The sequence below is a fragment of the Aedes albopictus genome, chromosome 1 (genome assembly GCF_035046485.1).
Source record: "Aedes albopictus strain Foshan chromosome 1, AalbF5, whole genome shotgun sequence".
Taxonomy (NCBI): domain Eukaryota; kingdom Metazoa; phylum Arthropoda; class Insecta; order Diptera; family Culicidae; genus Aedes; species Aedes albopictus.
In genome coordinates, this window is record NC_085136.1 from 76091875 (window position 1) to 76116135 (window position 24261).

Here is a 24261-nt window from a genome sequence, read left to right on the forward strand (position 1 = left end):
AAAAACGGGATTTTCCAAAACCAAAATACAATATCAAAATCTTTTTGAGCAGATCGTTTTATGCCACAGCTAGACCCCCTTGCAATTTCCAGAGTCGATCTGCGGCAGCCAGGCAAGGGATGAGACAGAGGGGAGGGGTCACTACTTTCCGATCCGATCAGATCGGATCGCGGATTTGGGGAGCGAATCAGGTAATAACCAAACCATGTGTACAATTTTGATGGACCGAGAAATTGACCCTCTTTTGGCGGCGATGGTAGTGCGCTTCGGTAAAGTGCAGGCCTCTCGCAGCTCAGCTTTGTGTGTTTGCCGGATTGAATGGCGGCGGCGGATCGATTACTGTGGTTTGGACGGAAAAACTGTTTCCCAGGGGGTCGTCGTACCATCATCTCATCAATCATCATCATCATCATCATCAGCAATGGATCGCATCTCTCCAGTGGGGACGGTCGGTGGTGGGATGATGAGGTGGTTTGGCGCAGCTTAAGTCTTCTTTTGAGTAGAGTAATTTCAATTGATGCACTTGAGGATAATTGACTCTCTCTCGTTGGGGGAAGGTTTTTGATGGATCCTCTTAATAACAATGCATCGAAACCTCCGAGATCGGAACAATAAGCTTTTAACTGGTGACGCAGATGCGGAGTTTTTGAACGAAAAGCAAGTATTTCCTAAAATCTGTTTAATTGAAATTAGGCACGTTAACTAAATTGATCTGATTCTGATTTTTGTCAAAACTGATTCTGATTTGAACTGATTCTGATCCGACCTGGTTTCGATCCGAACTGATTCTGATCCAAACTGATTCTGATTCTAACTGATTCTGATCTGAACTGTTTCTGATTATAACTGATTCTGATCCCTGTTCTGATCTGAACTGATTCTGATCCGAACTGATTCTGATCCGACTTGATTTTGATCCGAACTGTTTTTGATCTGACGTGATTCTGGTCTGAACTGATTTTAATCCGAACTGATTCTGATTCGAACTCATTTTGATCTGAACTGATTCTGATCCGAACTCATTCTGATTTGAACTGGTTCTGATCCGAACTGGTTCTGATCTGAACTGATTTTGATCCGAACTGATTCTGATCCAAACTGATTCTGATCTGAACTGATTTTGATCCGAATTGATTCTGATCCGAACTGATTCTGATCCAAACTGATTCTGATCCAAACTGATTCTGATCTGAACTGATTTTGATCCGAACTGATTCTGATCCAAACTGATTCTGATCCAAACTGATTTTGATTTGAACTGATTTTGATCCGAACTGATTCTGATCTGAACTGATTCTTATCCGAACTGATTCTGATCCGAACTGATTCTGATCCGAACTGATTTTGATCCGAACTGATTCTGATCTGAACTGAATCTGATTTGAACTGATTCTGATCCGAACTGATTCTGATCTGAACTGATTCTGATCCAAACTGATTCTGATTTGAACTGATTTTGATCCGAACTGATTCTGATCTGAACTGTTTCTTTTCCGAACTGATTCTAATCCAAACTGATTCTGATCTGAATGGATTCTGATCCGAACTGATTCTGATCCGAACTGATTCTGATCCGAACTGATTCTGATCGGAAGTAATTCTGATCCGAACTGATTCTGATCTGACCTGATTTTGATCCGAACTGTTTTTGATCTGACCTGATTCTGGTCTGAACCAGAGGCGTCGCGTCCGCATGTGCAACATGTGCATTACACATGTAGCTAAAATTGAAATTTCGTGAAAAAATATATTTGACACCCATATGAATTAAACGGAAAAGTGTGTAACGATTTGTTTCAGCTTGCCCCTATCTTTACTATGTATCCCCACACATCGCGCGTAAATCACATGGCGAGCGAGAAGCAACTTGCATAAAAGTAACGCGGGAATCTTGATCTTGCACACTCTGAAAGAGGAAACATCTAATTGGAAAGCAGCCCTAGTGCGATAGTTCCCGAGCAACGGCTGTGTGTATAGGTAGGCAAAGCGGCACTCATCTGCTACCAGGGTGCAAAATGGTCATAGTCATTGACTGAAAACAACACGAATTTGAATGATTCTGCACTGAATATTCAAAACAAACAAATTCATTTTCGCTCTCCCTCTTCACACAGTCAGTCAATTCGTAGTCATTGAATATGAAGCCGATCGAGAAACATCTTCATAATTACCTACGTTTATGGCTACGATTCCTTCCAAAAACACTCCACAACAATCAAATGGGAAAAGATCTGTGTAAAGCACCGTTAAATGTAATCGAAGCGGTAATATTCTATCAGCAATTGACCACTTTGTAAGATGTTTACAAATATTCATTGACTTTCATTCAGTTGACAAACGAATATCGAGCAGCTGAATATGAATATGCAGGCAAATGAATGAAAATTGCCGCACGGCGAACTCCAACTCGTCTGCTCGAAAATTTTGCGCCCTGTCTGCTACGCACCGCATGCTTTCGCTTGGCTTCCAAACAGCAACACGGAAACCTCGGCTGGAAACGCTCTGGCGCATATCGTATTCGCGTAGTGGTTTCACAATATTGGTTGCTGGTTGAGAAAAATTTCAAACACATAGACACTCAACGTGTGTCATCGCTTTGGTGCACTTGATGCTTCTTCGCATGGCATTTGCAAACGGGGCGGGGTGCGTCGCTCACTGTTTCGTACTGATCTCTCGCATCACTCTCCCAGTAGGGTGGTCGAAAGCTACAAAGTTAAATTGCACGACGAGACTAGTTATTTTGTCAATGAAGATTTGAGAATAACTTCTGATTCTAAACTCTAATGCTAGAAATACGTATATGTCAAAATGTACTGTTCTTAGATTGACTGCATATTGCCTAAACAGAGATCTTTAAATCTTCAAAAATGAGTTTGAATTCGCTTTGAGCAGGTATTATGATTCACGAAGAGATAAACCGTTCAGCATGATTTTTGCTCGGTTCGATCCGCTTTCAGGGTGGCTGTGTTTATAAGTAGAAAAAGTTACGAGAATCAACTAAAATGTAACACAGTTGCGAAATTATTACCTATGAGTGAGAAACAAATTCAACACGATGGCAATTAAACAAATCTAGAGTGCGGTGATGCAAGAATCAGTTGCCAAACAATCACAACCAAATTGGCAGTAGGGTCTTGCACCATTTGGGCAGGTGTTCCTATTTTGGGCACTTGCCGTTATAACTAAGTCAATTTCAAACCGATTGATTTGAGATTTTGTATTGAGTTAGATACTGTGCGTGCCTAACTCTATACAAAATCTCAAATCAATCCGTTTGGAATTGACTCAGTTATAGCGACAAGTGCCCAAAATAGGAACACCTGCCCAAATAGTACAAGACCCTACGTCTAAACGGAAAAACTAGTAGGTAGGGTATGTGTTCCATCAGTAATCTCACGCTCCCATATTCATCCTATTCGAAAACTAGCGATTACGGCACCGATTGATTCCGTTCTTTTTGTTTTCATGCGTGCTCACTCCTAACAAAAAATACAAAAATAAGAAACAAAACAAACAACGTTTCAATCCTTTGTTTTTCGTAGGATGAAAATGGGAGCCACATGCTTAATAAGGGAACCATTACCCTACATTTTAAATATCGTCACAATGTCAGATACTAACTGTACTTAGATTGTATGAAGTTTCAAACTAGACATTTTCCCTAAGGAAAATGGACAGTTTCTGTGATCGATTAAGATCGACAGTTTTGGATGGGATAAACATTGAATTGTCGACTAACAACGTTTCTTTAAAAAAGGTAGATTTCCATACAGTAAACCGTACTAGAAACCGTATTAAATTTTGAACGGTTGGCAGCAAAATTATAATACCTTCACACGAGCAGTTTAATCATAAAAAAAGATCCCATAAAGTGAACTGGAGGGAAAATCAATTTATGGCCATATAGCCTGTCCCAGATCAATGACAAGTCTAAGCTCACAAATAAACTAGAACTTTTGTATGTCTAAAAAGGGGAAACTTTATTAGAAGATGTGCCCGGAGGTAAATAATTAGGTTGGGGAATCAAATTTTAATAGTACCGAAGTATATATATATATCGTTCCGAATAAAACAAACATAAAAAATACTTTAAAAATACTTATGAATGGTAAGGAAATGGGATGGAGGGTGGTTTGAGATGCCCAAGTCTACATAATTTATGAAAAATCTGCAAGTGCACATGTGGCTAAACGAGGCACGCGACGCCTCTAGTCTGAACTTATTTTAATCCGAACTGATTCTGATTCGAACTAATGCTACGTAACCGGCTAAGCAGTCTCTTGATGAAATCAAACGATGTTATTTGACTTTGCCCAACGTTTCGACCACTTTTTTGGTCTTCTTCAGGGGTTAATCGGTATTATCGTTCTTCGTCAAATTTTCTACACTGAACTGTCGGGGTCTGATTAATTATGTTGTGAAATTTCACAGTTGCAAAACAGAAAGTTAGACAGTGCCTAAAATAAGTGGAAAAATTAGTAACGAAAAATTAGAAATTAGCTACGAGAATCACTAATTCACCACCTCGATGTACAACATAATTAATCAGACCCCGACAGTTCAGTGTAGAAAATTTGACGAAGAACGATAATACCGATTAACCCCTGAAGAAGACCAAAAAAGTGGTCGAAACGTTGGGCAAAGTCAAATAACATCGTTTGATTTCACCAAGAGACTGCTTAGCCGGTTACGTAGCATAACTATTCCATTCAGTCGAACCCTCCCAATCCATTCTGATTCGAACTGATTTCTATCTGAACCGGTTCTGATCCGAATCGATTCTGATCGTAACTGATTTTGATCCGAATTGATTCTGATCCGAACTGATTCTTATCCAAACTGATTCTGATCCAAACTGATTCTGATCTGAACTGATTTTGATCCGAACTGATTCTGATCCAAACTGATTCTGATCCAAACTGATTCTGATTTGAACTGATTTTGATCCGAACTGATTCTGATCTGAACTGATTCTTATCCGAACTGATTCTGATCCGAACTGATTCTGATCCAAACTGATTTTGATCCGAACTGATTCTGATCTGAACTGATTCTGATTTGAACTGATTCTGATCCGAACTGATTCTGATTCGAACTGATTTCTATCTGAACCAGTTCTGATCCGAATCGATTCTGATCGTAACTGATTTTGATCCGAATTGATTCTGATCCGAACTGATTCTTATCCAAACTGATTCTGATCTGAACTGATTCTGATCTGAACTGATTTTGATCCGAACTGGTTCTAATCTAATCTAATCTAATCTAACACATACGCAGCCAGTACAAGAAAGCATCCTGGAAAATAATCGGGTTAGATTACACCCGATTATTTTTCTTGTCAGTATTGATACTTGCAGCATACCAGAGATGTGACACAAGCATCAAAGCGGCCAGGCCTACTGCGTAGCGTTTACCGCAAAGATGATTCTTTGAAATGTTTCGAATTCATTGAATTTTGTTTAACTTCGAATCATTTCATGAATCTACAGGGGAGGAAGGATGCGTGGACATACCGTACCAAACGCTCCGATATATGAGAAAATATAGTGTTGTATGTATATAATAATGAAAATAAAAAGGTAAAACAAGTATCATGAAACATTCTCACCAAATTTTAACAATGCATCGTTGAATCCGCTTGGGTTTTTGATTTTCTCCGCTTCAGTGATGACCAGTTGTTAAGGACAGACTTGTTAGAATCCCAAAATGGCCGCCACAATAGCCGACTTTGGCACCTACTCACGATTTCGAGCGCACCAATCTCTTCGTTAACACAACCAGCGCACCTGATCTTCTTATTTTAAGCTTATTACAAGTGAGCAAGAACAGAATAATATAAGGCACTGTTGTTTGAAGTTTGCTTCTTGAGATTTGTGCGTCTGCAGTTCTGATGCACTGTTGAAGCGGGATTTCAAGACGTTTGTCCTTAAATCTTAAGGATTGGTTTCATTTGAGTGTGTGGTTTCCGTGGTTTCATTTCGGGTCGAAAAATTCACCACTTTTGATCCAAATAACACTAGTGCGCAGTATTTCTGCATTGATTCTCGAAATTCTGTTGGTGGATTCAGCTGTTAGTCAAACACGCCCGTGGACTGCTGCGATCTGATTTTGATCCGAACTGGTTCTGACCTGAACTGATCCTTATCCGACTTGATTTTGATCCGAACTGTTTTTGATCTGACGTGATTCTGGTCTGAACTGATTTTAATCCGAACTGATTCTGATTCGAACTCATTTTGATCTGAACTGATTCTGATCCGAACTCATTCTGATTTGAACTGGTTCTGATCCGAACTGGTTCTGATCTGAACTGATTTTGATCCGAATTGATTCTGATCCGAACTGATTCTGATCCAAACTGATTCTGATCTGAACTGATTTTGATCCGAATTGATTCTGATCTGAACTGATTTTGATCCGAACTGATTCTGACCTGAACTGATTCTTATCCGAACTGATTCTGATCCGAACTGATACTGATCTGAATTGATTCTAATCCGAACTGATTCTGATCTGAACTTATTCTGATCCGAACTGATTTTGATCCGAACTGATTCTGATCTGAAGTGATTCTGATCCGAACTGATTTTGATCCGAAATGATTCTGATCCAAACTGATTCTGATTCAAACTGATTCTGATCTGAACTGATTTTGATCCGAACTGATTCTGATCTGAACTGATTCTTATCCGAACTGATTCTGATCCGAACTGATACTGATCGGAACTGATTTTGATCCGAACTGATTCTGGCCTGAGCTGATTCTGATCTGAACTGAACAAAAATGTACATTCATGTTGTCCAATTTCTTCATAACAAATACAACGTATATAACGATGTTTATAAATAGCTTCATCTTATAATGAAAAATCGATACTCACGTCTCACAGCCACTCCTAACCCGTCGTCTGGAGAAGTTTGGTAACACGCACCTATTCCAACAGCTCCAGACAAAACAAACATCCCCAAGTGTGTTTGACTTGGTCTCGCCATGGCCTACTGCGTCGACGCATCGCCTCGTCTGCAAAAAAAAAAAAAAGATACGCACGTAAACACTAGTAAAGATGCGACTCTGGCTTTGTTCCGTTTCCTTGGCATTGACCTTGTCCGTCCTAAAAAGATGCCGGTGAACGGTAAAGATCTGCTTGTTACTAGATACAATCTATCAATGATATAAAAATAGCATTTTATCTTTTGACGTGACATCAATGACATCATCATTCGCCTTTAGATGAGCTTGTTGCAAAATTCGCCGAATTCCGTTCGACTTGGCGAATTTTTTTGATCCATAATGTTGATGATCAAGCTATTCAACGACCATGTCACGTTTCTGATCCGGGATGGCACCTGCTGACTGCCTTGGCTACCGCTGTGAATGTCGCTGCCTCACGCCATCCACCAACAACAAAAACAACAAAAAACTGCAATCATGGTCGAATCTGAAATTCGTCGAATTCCGTCGACGCCAAAAAGTCGTCGCCTTCTCGCCGCATCCAGTCTCCGCGCTCTGTCATCACCGTGGTTCTTGCATTATTCAACGAACGAACCGAACCGAACTGACGACAAACGACGCAACAACGTTGAACGATTGCTCTGTATGATCTAAATTTAAACCCCATTTTGGGCAAGCGATCAATCGCTGCTAGTTGAACAGCAAAAAGCGTCGGAAAGTGGGGGCGAGCGAAGTGCCTTGATGACACCCACCAAAAGTCGCGCTAAAGCATCGCAGCAGGCGCTTGTATTGCTCTCAATTAAAATAACAACAAACCAGAAGCGCCATTTCTTGATGAAGTACCCCAAAACACAATACCGGCATCAAGGAAAAACGAAAACGAAGCATCGGAAGAAGTTTCGAATTTCAATGCTCATTTAACGAACCATCATCATAGTAGGCAAGATGCTTTCCATCAGCTTGCTTGTTGAGGGCGAGGGCCTTGAAATAACGCAGCCAACCGCGTTTTAATTAATGACGCCAATTCCACGATGATGGCAGCACTGTCTGTCTGTCAAACGCGCGCGTTTCCTTTTTCTTCCATTGGGCGGTCCCTCGGCTTTGTAATTTCTACAACCTCAGGCAGGTAGGAGGCGGGTAAAGCAACAAGAAGGTTAGGAAAATAAACATGCCGAGATTTTTGCTTTCTTGTTCGTAAACGTAAAGAAAATCACTCAACTGTCTGTCCGTATGGGGGAAAAAAGGGGGCTGTGTGAAAAATCGTATGTCTGTCAAAGCGTAGCGTCCAATTTATTTACTCTACCATTCTTTTCCAGCAGTTAGTGTATGGACGGCGGTCGGCGGGTGCCGCCTGTTGCTCCAGCTTCTCACATTTCGCCGACCGACGAAGTCTCGTCATCTTGCTTGCGGTTGGTGTTTTGCACAACCGAATGTGTTTCTCTGGATTTATTGATTTCCTATTTTCCTTTCGCTTTGACCCGGAATCGGGGGCTTTCATCTCTCTCGGTGGTACCGATCCGCGGCGAAGGCGAAATCCCTTTATATTGCCACCAAATGGCAGATCTCGTCCGGAATGCCCGGGGGTGGAAAATGAGGAAACTCAATGCAACTGTTTGTTTTACTGAATGTAGCATTGTGCCATTACATGTCCATGAAATATATGCCCGTATGATGGAGAGCGCGGAAAACGTACAGCGAACTATCCAAACTGAATGGAAAATCGACATTTGATGGCAGCACTTACCATGTGAGTAATGGGCCGTCACACCAGATGATCGCAATCTTTGATTTTACGTTTCAAATGAAGCAGAGTAGACAATGTGCTTCATCTGCTTGCTACGTAATTTCAGCGAGGTGTTGGACCCAGGTTATGGACCCAGAAAATTTGCACACATTTCGCGAAGGCGCCATGCGCGTACACGATTACACAGAAGAAACGGAAAGGCAAAGGCGTAGATAGTTTTTCCAAAATGGCAAACAACTTTTATAAGAATTGTTCTTCTTACTACATATACTTTACTTGCAGATACCACTTGACGGGACACCAAAAATTGAAGAACCGCTTTGGTGTAGCTATAGAGTTTTGGTTTCTGGTTCAAGCTGTTACGTTGTCGAATAGTTGTACACACATTTTTCAATCTTAAGAAAATTTGAATACATCAAACCCCCAAAAGCGCTTTTCAAACAGCTTGAAACGCCTCGAAACCCCCTGACGCTTCCTTGGAAGTTCATTGAAGTCTCTTGACACCCCTTGAAAAACTCTGAAACATAATCAAATCTCTCAAACGTCCTAAATTCCCCCGAGATTCCCTCGAACGTCCCTGAAGTCTCATGTAACGCTCTAAACCTCTCTAATAAGCTCCTGAAACCTCTTGAAACGCTTTTTTAGCCCAATGAAACACTCTCAAATCTCTTTGAACACCCTTCATTCCCTCGGATCGCCATAAATTGTCATGAAACCCGTTGACAATTCTCAGAAGAAGATATTGTTTGTCTTTACCTTGCATGTGTGTGCTATGTCAAAATGACCTGAAAATTGTCAAACAAATTGAGGTTGGGTTTCGTGATGAAATGAGAATTGTCGTAAAATATAAATGTGTTAACAGTGTTGCCAGTTCATCAGTGGTTACAAAAAGAGAGTTTCAGGAGCTTTTAAGAAGGTTTGACGGCGTTCCAAGGTGTTAAGGCGAAACTGGAAGCATTTCCTCACTTTTTGGTTTTTGATTTTTTAATAAATAACGAAGCAAGATATTCAAAATCGGTTTTCGTGCACATGTAGAGTATGGATCAGGGTATCTCCTGATTTTTTTACGCGGTAGAAAATGTTTTTCGTTTTTGCAGAAACCATTTTTGAACAAAATTTCACTAAAAAATGGTTTCTGCAAAAACGAAAAACATTTTCTACCGCGTGAAAAATTCAGAAGATACCCTGAACTATACTCTACACGTGCACGAAAACCGATTTTGAAAATATTGCTTCGTTATTTAATAAAAAATCAAAAACCGAAAAAATGAGAAAATGCTTCCAGTTTCGCCTTAAAGGAGCATTTTAAGGAATTTGAGGGATGTTTTAGGGCTTTCAAGGAGTTTCACCGTTTCACTGCCGTGTGCAGCACAGCTGTCCCATGTTCTAAGGGAATCCGTATAAACATGGAACAACTATGCAGCACACGGCTGTTCTGTGATCCTTCAAATATTTCCAAGGGTTTCCAGAGAGGTTTCAAGGTGCTGAGGGGTTTTGTGAACGTTTCATGGTTTTTGAGGCGGGTTTCGGAAGCATTTCAAGGACATTTTAGTAGGTTTCAGATAAAGTTTAGAAACGTGTTAGCGAAGACGCCTAATACAGACAGACACGGCTTAGGCGCCATCCACAAATTACGTACGGGGGAGGAGGGGAGTATGTCCGAGCATTTTAAGTTGTCTCAGGACAAATGAAACTTATTGCTTCAGGGCAGGTTCTATGCTCTCTGTCCCTGGATCTAATCTCTAAAAGTGCTTCAAGGGTGTCTCTAGGAGACTCCTAAAACTACAGTAGACGTTCGCTCGGTGCAAACGGTTTAACTGCAATGCTTTTTAACTGCAAGTCCGCTAAGTGCAACAATTTTGCAGTTATCGCACCGCTATCTGTCAAAAACGAAACGTCAACAGAGTTGCGATGTTTCTCAGATGCACTACAGCTGCATTGCGATGTTTTTGAGTGCATTCTGGCTGCGTTCAACAGCAATTGACAACTGTTTGCCGGCTGTCAGTTGTTGCAGTTAGCGAATTTCATTCGGTAACTGAAACGTAAACATGTTGCACTTATCGAACGTCTACTGTACTTGAAACCTCTGGGTTGAAAACATAACTTAATGCATTCCGAAATTCTCATGGTACTCCCTGGAATGCCTTAGGATTGCCCTGGATCCATAATGTCTATAATCTGTATACCATGGCTAATCATATAACAGTCTTCAAGTAATCAAGATCCAAGAGTACAGGATTTTTTTCTTTATTTTTTTTCAAAAGCGCACACGTTTAATGTTTCCCGTGAGCTATTCATTTTTTGAAGAAAGCACGACACGAGACAACGAACAAGCCTGCAACGTTCAGTCTGTCGGTGGAAGCATAACTGTCCCATATGGAAAAACGTCTGTGCAAAAAAAAGTGATTTGCTTTCATTGCGAACCCCTATGACCCCAGCTGTAAAGATGTGGGTATTCAGCATGACCATGCGGAGATGACGGATTCGATTCCCGGTCGGTTCAGCGTCATTTTCTAATGAAAATTTTCTAGACTTCCTTGGGCATAGAGTATCTTCGTACCTGCCACACGAAATACACATGCAAAATGGTCACTGGCAGGAAGATAAAAACAGTCTTTATTCCAGTGGAGACGTAACGCCAAGAAGAAGAAGAAGGCGGGTTCAGAAGTATTTTTGGGCCTAAAAGAGAGTTTTCGAAGGGGCTTCTGGGGCGTTTCAACAAGTATCAGTGGGTCTCGGGCGGTTTCAGGGAATCTCAGAGTGTTCCAAGAGGTCTCAGGGGTGTTCCAAGTGTTTTAGGAGGCATTTTTGGGATATCAGAAGGTTTCTGGGGCTCTCAAGGGTGTTTCAGAGGCGTTTCTGAAGGATTTTCGAGCCGCAGAGGCGTTTCTGGGTCATTTCAGGGGTTTCCCAGGGGATTTTCAAGGAGTTTCGCATTTGGGGAGGTTTTCAGGGCGTTTCAGGGGATTTTAGGGGTTTTGAGGAAATCTCAAAAGCGTTTCATGGGGTTCAGGAGATTTTAGAGAAATTTCTGAGGGTCTCAGGAGGTTCCAGGGTCTCTCAATGGCTTTTCCGGGTTTTTAGTGGGTTTAAAGGGTCTCAGAAGTTTCAATAGTAATATGAACATGTTTAAGGGGTCAGAGCATTTCATAGGGTCCAGCAAAGTTCCAGGGATTTCAGAAGGGTTTTGAAGGGATTTGAATGCGCTTATGGGTTTCCAGCTGCGGCCCTGGAGCTCTGAATTTTTCCAAAACGTCCCTTCAACCCCCTGAAACGCTACAGAAAGGAAGCAAAATGGAAGATTTTATCATTTACTAGCTGTAGCGGCCTGCCTACTGCGTTTCTGACATCCAGTTCAATACAAAAATCCCATTTTTATTTATAACGATGAAAAAAATCCTACCACGAATGTCAAAAGTAATTTTCAAGTGTTTTCTTTTTAGGTAAAGGTTTGATTGCAATTAGTTTACAGCCTTGTCCTTTCAAGATTCCTTTCCCAGAAATTTAAAAAATAATTCAATCACTATTAATCTAAACAAAACTGAAACAGTTTAAACTCACTGGAAAATGAGAAGATGAAAAAATGATGACCTAGAAGAAAATGAATTCTTTTTGATATCTCAAAGCTGCTGTTTTAGAACTTTTTTCGATATTTTTTGCCGAAAATTACGAAAGAAATTACGTCTCTATCATTTGTCATGGTTTTCTGGAAACTTTATGTTTTGATGAGATCCTGTGCTAGACTAAGAAATAAGGAAAGCTTAGTTTTTTTCTTTCTTCAAAAACTTTAGAAGTGGACTACCAATATTTTGCATATGAGTTCAGGTGCGATTCACGGAGCGTTATAGGACCATTTTCAGGCCACTCAAAGGATTTCAGGAGCGTTTTAGGCAGTGTCAATGCGTTTGACGCAGTTGAAGTGACATTTCAATGGAATGGTTTCGGTAACGGATTTTAGGAGGTTTCAGGAGCATTTTAGCGGGTTCCAGGAAAATTCAGAAGCGTTCTAGAGGATTTCAGGGCGTTTCAGCGAGTTTCGGTAGCATTTCAGGGGATTGCCAGGGGTTTCGGGACCGGAAGCATTTCTTTGATCTTCATTCAATGTTAGAAGCGTTTCAGAGGAGAATTTAGGTTGTTTAAAAATGGTTTGACGGGTGTTTTAGGAGGTTTCGGGAGGTTCTGTTGTTTGCCAAGGATGTACCGTGGGCGTTATGAGAAATTTCAAAAGATTTGAAGAGCGTGTCAAGGAATTGTAAGGGATACTTCAGAAGCTTTTCCAGGAAAGTTACAGTCCGTTTCAAGCAGTTTCAGAGACGTTTCAGAGTGTTTTAAAAAGTTTCGTGAGCATTCAAGGGGTTCTCAAGAGGGCTTAAGGAACATTTCAGCGGGTCTCACACACCAAATTTTGGATTTCTCATCCAGCAAAATGAATTGCTGAGACGCAACCAGCAAATTTCATTTTGCTGCAACATCCGTAATGGTAGCTGATAAGTCAGCAATGATTGCAATTGCTGAATCATCAGCAAATCAGTTGTCAAACACTTGTAGATTCCGGAAAAAATGTTGCGCAGTCATCCTCTCCAAAACATTGGATTATCAAGAATTCAAAGGAATTCCGACAAAAAAGCCTCTTGCAGCCCGAAATATAAGGCATCGCATCCATTATGGATATTTCCTGCCTTAGAGCATTGTTGGCCAGCTGAAAAATGCTGACTAAACCATTTAGTTATAAAATATGACAATTTGTAAACATTTTTGAAAAAAAAGAACAAAAAATTTCAGCTGGAGTCGAGCGCGGTCAAAATTGCTGGTCAACCAGCAAAATATGCTGTCAATAGGATTGCTGGAGATCCAGCAAAAAATATTTTGCTGGATCGATTGCTGATTTTACAGCTTGTCAAAAACCAGCAAAATTTTGCTGGTTTCCAGCGAAATAAAAATAGTGTGCAGGATAATTAAGAGCATTCAAAGGGTTTCAGGAAGTTTCAGGTGGTTCAATGGATTTTGAAGGAGGCTCCAGATTGGTTGCAGGGCGTTACAAGGTGTAAAAGGAGCTTCAGAAGCATATCAAGGGGTTTCAAAGCATTTTACGGTGTTTCAAAAAGTTTCAGGTGCTTTCAGAAACAAGTCAGAGGATTTCAGGAAGAATCTTAGGGACGTTTAAAGATATAAAAGGAGCACTTTAGAGGCGTTTTAGAGGTTTCAGGAGTTTCATGAGCGGTTTCGTGGCGTTTCAGAGGGCTTCAGAGTGCTTTAAGGAATTTCAGGGACGTGTCAGGTGATGTCGAGGGATTTAGGGAGCTCTAGGGAGATTTAGGGTTTGCAGAGCATTTCAGGGGGTTGAAGAGTTCCACGGGGGATTTCAGGGCACCCGATGTGATTCCACTTCAACTCCTGGGACCGTCTCAAAAGACCATACAATTTTTGAGAACTTTAGGCCCCGTGGGGGACCACTTAGCCGTGTGATACGGACTTCAAATTTTGGCATGATCTTGCATGATGGTGTTTTAGCTAAAATGATAGTTTTGTAATATTGAACTTTGAACATTTCTGTAGTGTATTGCACTTATGATAGATAGTGTGAGCCATACCTTTGCCATCGCACATTGTGATGATTATTATCTTTACCGACTGATGCATACCTGTGTGCATAGAGACCTTGTGCTGGGCGGGAAAAGAGCTGACAGGAGAGACCAAAACAAACCAGGCATTATGTTGTTAGCGGCGCTGGCGGACGGACGGAATACTACAACCTGGCGACGAGGATAAAAAAGGAGGTAAATATAAATACAACCAGTGAAAACAAATGGTTGGTGGTCCAGTTTGTAAAGTGGTTATAATGGATTTCCACTACGAGAATTGAATACAGATGTGCTTGGAGATGCGCGAATTCAGAGGAATTCTTTGTGGAACAACCGAAATTAAATGCGAGTTGTTGCCGGACGCGAGAATTGAGAAGAATTCTCCGTGGTGTGGGTTCGAACTTTGCGAGAATCAGAGTGATTCTCATGGCGTTGGCGAGAATCTACAGGATTTTCCCAGAATAAGTTGCGAGAATTGGAAAGAATTCTCCAGGGGAGCAAAGTTCGAGGGAAACAGTGTTTCCCAAGGAGTTGGCGGAAATCAGTAGGATTTCCCGTGTATGAAGTGCGAGAATTGCGCTAGAATTCTCCTGGAATCAAAGCTTGAGGTGAAATGCGAGAATTGCGCTAGAATTCTCCTGGAATCAAAGCTTGAGGTGAAATTGTTGGAAGTCATGAGGATTTGCTGTATGTGTATGCGAGAATTGGTGCAATTCTCCATGTAACAGCATTGAAAGACATGTAGATATTGTTACTGGAAAGTTGAGAATCGGAAGGATTCTGATGGAATGAAAAAATAGGAACATGGTTTTTCTTCTGTGGACCGAGATTGAAACGAATAGTTTATGCCGAGGGTTATTCGTTCGTGTTTTGATGTGAAGGTTAGAAACAGTGTATGACGTAGCGTAGCGTATACCACTGTGGACTAGGGAAGCAAACGAAAATGATATCTAGATTGCCAACTTGGCGTTTCTGAAGTAGAGTTTCGTTTTGGTATTGATGCGGGTATTTGCTTTGATTTCGATGTTGCACGCTATTTGCGTAGATTACGGAGGAAAGAAATCAGTTGACAACTGCATGAGTAATTTAGTTTTCATTTATGATGTGTTCTCTGTTTTGCTTTTAGAAGAGGTTGTCAGAGAATTGGTCACATTGTGCAGAGCATCTTTGGGGGTGCTCGGGATTCGCTAACAAGTGAGTAGCGCTTTAAGCGAGTGTTCAGAAATAGTAGCGGGACAGTTGTACTGTAGAAGATGCTGTGTGAACTTGATAGCTTCCCCGATACGAACCAAAGCAAGTAAATTGTTGGCTCCCACAGTAAAAAAAAAAGTGCCAAAATGATAACGCTTCGTGGACTACGATAAGCGTATCCGATGATTATATTGCTTCTAGGTAGGATTTGTGGCGGCCGGGATTTTTGATAGCGGGATCGAGTGACATGCGCTCGAGTCTTAGTCTTGGAAGGATAGACAGACTAGACTGTCAACATGGTTAGAAAGCATATTGTAGTTGAGGAGTTATCACCGAGCGAATGTCTACTGTACTTGGTTTTCGGCGTTACGTAGTAGTGATTGGTTTGCAGTAACTGAATGGAGTAGTGGAGCTGTTTCTTGATGAAGCTGATTATGGTGGATTCCCAATTGGATCAAAAAGGGTGTGAGTGGGGTTTTGTTTCTTACTTTACATGTGAAACACATTCGATGTCTTATATGCGATGTTGAGAAGTAGGATTGTTGAAGTGCGAAACAGAGACATTAGTGAATTAATACGGACCAGGGTATTTAACTGTGTCCCATACTCTGTCATAATGAAGACAAGATGGGAGATGTAAAAGAAGAGGTCGATCAGTGTCAGACGTTGTTGATAGGCTGGAGAAATAGGGAGCAGCTGGTTAATGTTTTCGTGTACTAGTTTTGATCTTCGTATGGCTCTAGTGGTCGAAGCGGTTAATGTGCGAATATTCATCAGGACCATTCCCTTGATTTTAAGTATAGATTGTGGCTTCGTGCTTGTCATGTGACTCATGTGACAGCGAAAAAAAAAGGAAGGTCAGTTGGAGGGAAACCAATAATTGTGCATGTGATCGAGAGCACGGAGCTGAGACGAAGACTTTTTCTTTATGTCAAGAAAAAGAACAAATAAGGGATTTTCGGTTACCATTGCAAACAATGTCAACTTTGCTTCATGAGATTTTGTTTTGAGGGATGATGTGACGCGTTGGGATTTCAAGAGGTTTTCAATCGAAGTAATGTTGTAAGCATTGACGAAATTGTAGCAGAAAGGACTGATTGTTCTGCGTTTTACAGCTTGTTGGATGATGTAGGCGTTTTCGCTTTTCATTTGGATGAGCATGTTTTCTTGTGTCAGTAGTCAAATTGCACTGAATAGTGTGGGTTTTGCATGGTTTGCAAACTCTAAGAAGAGGCTGAAGAGTGGAGGAGTGAGATTTTTCTTAATCTTTTGTCAGTCGTGCTGTTGTGTTTTATATAACACGTTGGAGGGGGCTCGCTTGTTGTTCAAAGCGTCAATGGTGATGGTTGACCACGGTGATGGCCGACCGGGCAACTTCCGGTGGGTTGAATGAATTAACAAGTGCATTCAATGAAACGGTGGCTGATTCAGACGTTTCATGAAGTTTTGCAATTGATTTTCAAAATAGCAATGGTGTTCTGAAGGATGTTGTAATCTTCAGACAAGCATTCTGAGAGTACATCCGGAGCTTGTTTGATTCTATAGACTTGGAAGTTAATGCATTGAAGTGTTTCAGCAAGCTTAGTAAATAAAAAGCTTAGTAGCGAAACTGAAGGTAGCGCTGTTGAAAGTTATATTAGGACTGACGTTGAATAAAACCTGCTTTTCCTCCTTGGTCTTCAAGTGCTACAACAAGTATGCTGAAAACAATGGGAAGGATGCGCAGTGCCTTCGACATAATTCAGGAAGTGTAACAAGATGGATCGCGATGTGACTTAGTTGTGCGACGCTCAGTTAAGCGGCGCCACGACATACCTGTTCTTCCATATGAAAGCTATATTTGGGATTGTTTTGTTATCATATTCAGAGATGGTACTATGAGAATTACACTCAAGTTGTATGACGAACAGATGAATGGGTAATAGGGTTTATCTCTAAAGCTTGAACGGAAGGTTCAATGATGGAGATGCCAGACATTATTAAAAACCCTACTGTTTCACTAATCGGTTCAGGCTGAGCACTGAAGTTTTTATGCATAAATGGAGTAACAAGCCCTAGATAAGAAGATTCCTATTTCTCGAGTGATCGCGCTGTTGTATTACAACACGTTGAAAAAAAAATCGCTTTTTTTCACTACATTAGCATGGTACTGGCGGCGAGTTTCAGAAAGCTATGAGTTGGGCAGCGCATAGCTAGCCCATTTTTGCGTCAGCCATTTACGCTGGTTCTCTGAAACAATCTGAAACGTTGGGTTTTGTAGAGGCGTATTTTGACAAGTGGACTGGAGTAACTTTCAAACAACCGGCTGCGATGCGGCCATGTTTTTGAAGTCATCATCTGTTTCAGGTCCAACATTTGATTTGGCCGTAGTTTACGAGTGATATTTTTTCTTTAACAAAAAAGTTCTTTGCATCCCCAATTGCGGTCTAATTTGAACACGTTTTTATTTATCGTAACATATTTCAGCTAAGAGAATTAGATTTTTTCATAATTCTCCTAGTATTTTCGAAAATTTTCTCTTTTGTTGTGGAAAATATTACGCGCTTCTCAAGTGTTTGTCCAGAAAAGTTAACTGTTTACAAACTTTTTGCTGTCAAAATGGGGTTCAACGCACAATGGGGGTCAGAGATGTTGGCTCGCTTTTTTACTGTGGGGTAGTATTCGGATGACAAGTGGCTGCTTTCAAACAAACTGCGTTGTAACGGTTGGGGAGTCCTGAGTATATCCAGAATGGCCCTTCTTGTCATTTTGACAGGTCTCCTGATCGATTGGAGCAATGGGGCCGACAGCAAATCGACTGTTTCAATTTTGACGTTTCTCTTCTTTGTTTTATCCATGCTCGTTAGTAACAGTAGCTTCGATGATAAAATGTTCCATGTCACAGATACCGACGACTAAAGGTTGGGCAAGCTAACTGTTAGATGGTCAGTGTGGTGTAGTTATTGTGATTGAGTCGTATTTTCGAATCACGGTTGTGGAGCATGATATCAGCATTGTCAAACTATTTTCAGGTGACGTGTAGTATTTGAGATGCTTGGTTGAACATTGTGAGCCTATCAATTGTTCCTTCTTTTGGATTTCAAAACCCGGGAGTAAGTGAGCACATTCCTAGAGTATCACTTTCTCAAATAAGGACTTGTTCTTCACTATGTGGAGAATTATAGGAATAATATGATGTAATTGAAAACGGGGAGAAATGCAACAATTAAAGAACAGAATGTTTAATTTAACCTGAAGCGGGAATAGATGTTCTATCAGCAATCAGTAATGTTGATAGAATACATTGAAGTAAGAATAATAAGAAAAAGTTCAGTAAAGCTAGACATAGTTATTGGAGAGTGTTGGGAATTTCCTGCTATGATAGTTTAGCATGCAACGAACCATACAGTGGACTTAGCGAACATATCAAGCGAAGTAACAACTTCACGAACATTAAAGTGAATAGAACTATCTTGAATGTTTAAAAAGAGTATATTTAATATATTAAGACTCCGTGTCATATTACATATAGAAGTAGTAACCGTTTTCGCATTTTTATTGAAAAGGAGGGATTGTAGTGTATTGCACTTATGATAGATAGTGTGAGCCATACCTTTGCCATCGCACATTGTGATGATTATTATCTTTACCGACTGATGCATACCTGTGTGCATAGAGACCTTGTGCTGGGCGGGAAAAGAGCTGACAGGAGAGACCAAAACAAACCAGGCATTATGTTGTTAGCGGCGCTGGCGGACGGACGGAATACTACAATTTCCAACTTTTGCGAAAACAGGGACGGCCTATTGTGCATGCATTATCGTCGCCTAGTTGCTCAGAATTGCTCCGATTTTAACCAGTTTTTACATAGGTGTTACCTGATACTATAGCAAATACAAAACAATGATGCCCGATAACCTGCTTTTCGAGCAGTTTTAGGGTTGTCTTTCAACAGATTTCTTCGAACATTGTCGGTAAAAAGAGCAACCCCCCATATCTGAGTTGCTCTCGTTTGTACAGTGTCTTGCCCCTAAATAGCCCTATAATTTGAAGATGTCGTCACTGATTTTATCATTAGGGCCTACCTGGCATTGTTGGTTTCTCTCTTTGTGTTATTACATATTTCTAGATTGAGTTTAAATAAGGGCAAAAGTAACATGAGAGAGTTCTCTTCATCGACTCTCTCTTCTGCAAATTAAAGTGACAAGATGCAAATTCAATCGAACATTTTTACACTTAGACGCTAGATTGCATCGCAACCTAGCGATTTGTGACCAAAAAGTTCAACAATACTTGCATCTTGTCACTTTAATTTGAAGAAGAGAGAGTCGATGAAGAGAACTCTCTCATGTTACTTTCGCCCTTATTAAAACTCAATCTAGATTTATTGAGTTTTTCAAAGATTTATACGATAAATACAAAGGAGACGACCTAGGGGCAAGACACTATACAAACGAGAAAAACTCAGAGAAATTATGAGTTGCTCTTTTTACCAATGCTCGAAGAAAGACATCGAAAGACCTGCTCGAAAAGCAGGCTATCGGGCAATATTTTTTTTTGAGATTGTTTCAAGTAACACCTATGTAAAAACTAGAGAAATCCGGAAAAAATCTGGGCAACTCTGTAAACAAAAATGCACTCTCCTGCTCAAGTGTCCCAAGGAGACGACTACATCTTGCTATAGAAACAAGAAGAATAACGATTTAGTGCGGTTCGATCAAGTTATTAGCGGAAGAGGGAGTCGACGAAGAGAAATCGATCAAGTCTGTTAGGCCCTAATGACAAATCATTGCAGATGCATTCTTCTCTGCCTATGCATTACTTCTGAAAGTCTTGTTCAGTACTTTTTGAAAAAAAATAAAATAGACAGCAGAAAATAGTCCATTTTACGGGCTAATTTTATAAATGAAAAATTGACAGAAAATAGTATCACTACCACGTGAAAACCAATATCATCATGAACGTTGTTGTCGGTTCGTAAAATGGCTTATTTCGGTTTAACTAATGAAGTTTATCGTATATCGTAAATCAACGGCGTTGATTTGACATGTTTTAATCTGAACACTTTTCATTTTGATCCCCGATAATCCATCTACACGACGTTCAAACTAAGAATAATTCAAACGTCATCCAGCTCTTGGAAACAGTGAAACGGAACACAGGATCAAAACAAATCGATTACCAAAAGTACCTCTTTCCTACACGTACGGAGTTACTAGAAGTGCAAATTGGAAAAGTACCCCATTGGTTTCTTTTTGTGGCTCCTTAACGGTGTCGATGTAATTCCATATTCTTAATCTTAATACACCAAACTGGGCCAAAATACAAATTTTCATGAACTTTGGTGCCTAGGAATATGCTTAAAAACCAATTTGCGTGGGAACGATTTGATTAACACGGAGACAAATTTCGTTCGTTTGAAACAAAAATATTCATGTTTATTCGGTAAACTGATAAAATATTTAAAACGAAAATATTAATTTTTAAAACTAACTCAAATACATATTGATTTCTACAATACTCATTGAAGAGCCCCCCAATCCGCCGTCGAGAACATAAACAAAACTCAATTTCCAGCTGCAGCACCAAACAAGATTTCCTCTTGCAAAAAAGTCAAGTTTCACCAAAAGTTTCCACGAAATCCCATTGATTTCGGGAGCGTATGTTATCTACATGATGTTGACGTTGAAAGCGATTGAAAGTGCCACGCGGGAAGTGGGTTTTCCTAAAGAAGGAAATGACTGTAAATTTAATTGGAAAACAAATATTTCCGTAGGGCCGACCTGCCACAAAAAAAAAAAACAAAAAATTTTACATTTCTTTCTAACATAACCTGTCAGAAGATGCATGTTTGTTTAAAAAATGGATTGAATTTGCTTCAAATGTTACGTTAGATTTGCTCCAAACATTTTTATTTTTGTTGCCAGAACAAATTGGCAATTTATTTGAGTTTACCTGAAATATTTTTTGATTTTTCCATGCTTTTTTCTGCGTGAATCACTCCTCGTCGGATTTTGTACTGGGCGAAGCTGTCAAGCAGTTGACCAGCTCTCAAAAGATAATTTCTGAAAATCTCTTCGAAATTGATTTTAGGTATCAAAATCAAATTCTAAAAATCTGAAAAAATATATTGAAAACCAATTAACTAAAACTCAATAACAGCTGTCAAAGGTGTATATATAGAAACGGTAAACAAACCGTTAAGTGCCCCGCATGATGGATACGTTTGCGTATGCGCGACAGTAGTTTGCCAGATTTCCCATTGGAAAGCAGTCAAAAGACGCAAACCTCGACGGAACGGACACTATGTGTTCCAGGCTTTACAGCTGAGTGGATTCGGAGTTGTTCTGTTTGCATTTTGTCGAAAATTTACCAAACTCGCTGTACAGCAGTTCTAAAATTCTGCTCTATTTTGTCATCTCACTCCAAATGATTGTAAATGGAAAAATGGAGTGGGTGTTTTCCTTTCCTATCGAAACAATGTGACATGTTTCATTTTTCATGTCATACAGCAGCTCGTTGCTTGCATCTCATCTCGCCGCAATCACCTCTATACAGTGTGCTTGAATTTAATAGAACTTTCCTGGTAGATTTGATCACGATGGTTTACGTTTTGGCTGACCGTAAATAAAAAAAAAATAAACAATAACATTACTTTTAACTCGTAACTACAGTAGACGTTCGATTATTGCAACATGTTTAAATTTCACTTTTCGACCGAGATTCGAAAACAGCAACGTCTGACAGGTGTCAATTGAACATCAAATGTTAAATGAACGTTTGATTCATTTTGACGTTTGCCGGTGCGATAACTGCAAATTTGAGAAAATGCGTTTCAGTTATCGAACGCCTACTGTACTTGAGCTACAACTTAGTACAACTACTGAAACGAGTTTTTACCTTTCGAAAATCCATCTGACGGGAAAGCTCTATTGCCCTGTTGCAATTGCAACCGAAACTCTGTCTGGAAAAATCTGAAATCAACTTCTATTCCTACGCCCATATTGATGTGAAAGTACATTGTACAACCTACCGCCAGACTAGACTAAAACTTGACTCCCTCACGGTGGTGGTGCCGGGCCATTGCATTGCCGTCGCCCGTCTAAATTGAATACCGTTCGTCGTCTCCCTCTCTCTTTCTATCTCTATCTCTATAGGGAGATTGATAGGTTTGTGCAATTGTTTCCGGAAATTGCATCGTGTCTGTCTGTCTGGCTGGTAGAGTCTGCCAGGCGGTGTAGGTCTACACGGGTAGGTGTTTCGATCCTAAAAGCCTATACAGACTGCCAGGTGTGATAAATCGAAATCACTATTTTTAGATTCCAAGCTATGGGTTGAAGTGCAGTGATAGTGGAGTTTGTTTTTGCGAAAGTCAATGACCCTTGAATGCTTGAGTGGTATCAAGTTTCTAGGCGAGATAACCATAGATATACCATATGGTATAGTGTTTAATTACACTGCCATAATAGAGTGCTATATTGAATTGTCGTCAACTGAGGAATAACAAAACAATGTTCTGTTAGATTTGTACTAATCAAACACATTGCTATAAGTACAGCATCAACTTTTACCATTTACTCTATTATACAAACCATAACACGGATCGTAATGTTATAGTTTTGTGATTGTAAATCCATTATATCATATGTATTAAAGTATTACAATATGCAGTATGGTTTGGAAAGTGTTGGATTTTTTTCGTCGTTATATGAAATTTTTAAGTACTCTCATTTCAATCGTCACGTTACATTCACCATAATTTTCCCGCATCAAAGCACAAAACTAACCTCATTTTACGTCCATTTTTCTTTTTCCACAGGTAAGCTTACCAAACGAACCAAACCATTCATCAACTGCGACGGACGCAGAGTCACTCTGTACTAGGTATGCATCGGATAATAGCGCGGCTTAGCGCTACCGAGACGACATTCTTTGCGGGCATCGCCGAAGCCGGTTGCTCTTGGAAATCAACACAGGAAGCCTTCTTTCTTCACCAACCACCAGGAGGTATTCCCTCTTTCGTCGGTCGTTCAGCTGTCCGCACGCCGCGTAACACTGATTATCCGATGAATTATAGTTTTCATGTGACACAAACATGATGGGCATTAAGCAGCAGCATGAGAGCCTAGAGACCGCGCGGTAAATGGGAAAGCTCGCCTCTTGGATCATTTCCTGTAGATATGCGCAACCATGCAACCTCCTCTGTTACCTGCCCGTCTTTGTCGTTGTCGTCTCTTTCGCCGACAACAAAGTACGCGGTGACAAAAGTTACCGGTCTGAATTGGCTTTGATTCTCTGCAGAAATTGTGATTATCTGAGATAAAACCGTGTCCGGCGTCGGTACCGTGCAATGGTATGGAATTTCTTCGGAAATTTTTCTTGGAATTCATTTAAAAATATTGTTACAACGTTGACGTCAAGCAAAAAAGTTATGAGAAGACATAGAAGTCAGAGCAGACAGAGTAGACAGACAAGACCGATAAGACAGAGATGTCAGAGAAGACTGAGAAGACAGAGAATACAGAGAAGACAGAGAAAATAGAGAAGACACAGACGACATAGACGACAGAGAAGATCGTGAAGAAGACAGAGAAGACAGACAAGACAGAGAAGACAGAGAAGTCAGAGAATACAGAGAAAACAGAAAAGACAGAAAAGACAGAGAAAACAGAGAAAACAGAGAAGACAGAGAAGATAGAGAAGACAGAGAAGACAGAGAAGACAGGGAATACAGAGTAGACAGAGAAGACAGTAGAGAGAAGACAGAGAAGACAGAGAGGACAGAGAAGATAGGGAAGACAGAGAAGACA

General features: G+C 40.4%; 1 protein-coding gene across 1 annotated transcript in view; it reads left to right on the plus strand.

Annotated features, from left to right (window-relative positions):
• The window catches only part of LOC134285016 (homeobox protein 5-like), a 231767-nt gene that overhangs the window by 60504 nt on the left and 147002 nt on the right, over positions 1-24261 (plus strand). The window lies entirely within an intron of this gene.